Below are 1,175 nucleotides of genomic sequence, written 5' to 3'. Positions count from 1 at the left end.
CTATCTTTCCTCTTATCTCTCTTTTCTCTCTTATTTTTCTTCTTTCTCACTCTATCCCCTCTTCTCTTCCTTCCTTTCTTTCTTTCTTTCTTTCTTTCTTTCTTTCTTTCTTTCTTTCTTTCTTTCTTTCTTTCTTTCTTTCTTTCTTTCTTTCTTTCTTTCTTTCTTCCTTCCTTCCTTCCTTCCTCCCTCTCTCTCTCTGTCTCATTCACACACACACACACACACACACACACACACACACACACACACACACACACACACACACACACACACACATACACACACACACACACACACAAACACACACAAACAAACACAAACACACACACACCAGACATATGGGCGACAGAAGGATTGCGTCCTCGACATCAAATCCCCGAAGCGAGAATTATTACCAAAAAGAGAAAGAAAAAGAGAGGGAGAAAGGAGAGAGAAAGAGAAAGAGAAAGAGAGGGAGAAAGGAGAGAGAAAGAGAAAGAGAAAGAGAGGGAGGAAGGAGAGAGAAAGAGAAAGAGAGGGAGGAAAGAGAGAGAAAGAGAAAGAGAGGGAGGAAGGAGAGAAAGAGAAAAAGAGAGAACTTGGTGGACAGAATAACGTCTAGGAAAATTAAGGCAAGCAAATGAATCGCACGTGTAAAGTCCTTCAATACATAACAAACAAATACATTTTTCCTCATAAACACTCCACCAAGTTCCCCAGATAAAGAAAACAACTACGCATCATTAAGCAACAACACTTTGCCATCCACCATTACCAAAAATAAAACAATTACATCACCACCACCACCAACAACACAACACCAACACTACTACCACCAACAACAACACAACACCAACACCAACAACAACAACACAACACCACCACCACCAACAATAGCAATAACAACACCAACAGGAATAACAACAACACCGCCACCGCCAACAACAAGAACAAAACGTCACCATGTACTACGATTTCCTTGCGAGAATCGGCGACGGCGTTCCAAACAAACAATGGGATTATGGATGAGCAGAGTCCAGGGGAAAGAAAAGAATGAGAGGGGAGGGAGGGAGGGAGAGGAGGGAGGGAGGGAGGGAAGAAAGGAGAAGGGAGGGAGGGACGGAAGGAGGGAGGGAGAGGAGAAAAGAAGGGAGAAGGGAGGGGGAGGGAAGGGGGAGGGGGGAAGAAAGGGA

The sequence above is a fragment of the Penaeus chinensis genome, chromosome 24 (assembly GCF_019202785.1).
Source record: "Penaeus chinensis breed Huanghai No. 1 chromosome 24, ASM1920278v2, whole genome shotgun sequence".
NCBI classification, from domain to species: Eukaryota; Metazoa; Arthropoda; class Malacostraca; order Decapoda; family Penaeidae; genus Penaeus; species Penaeus chinensis.
This window is presented reverse-complemented; position numbering follows the sequence as displayed.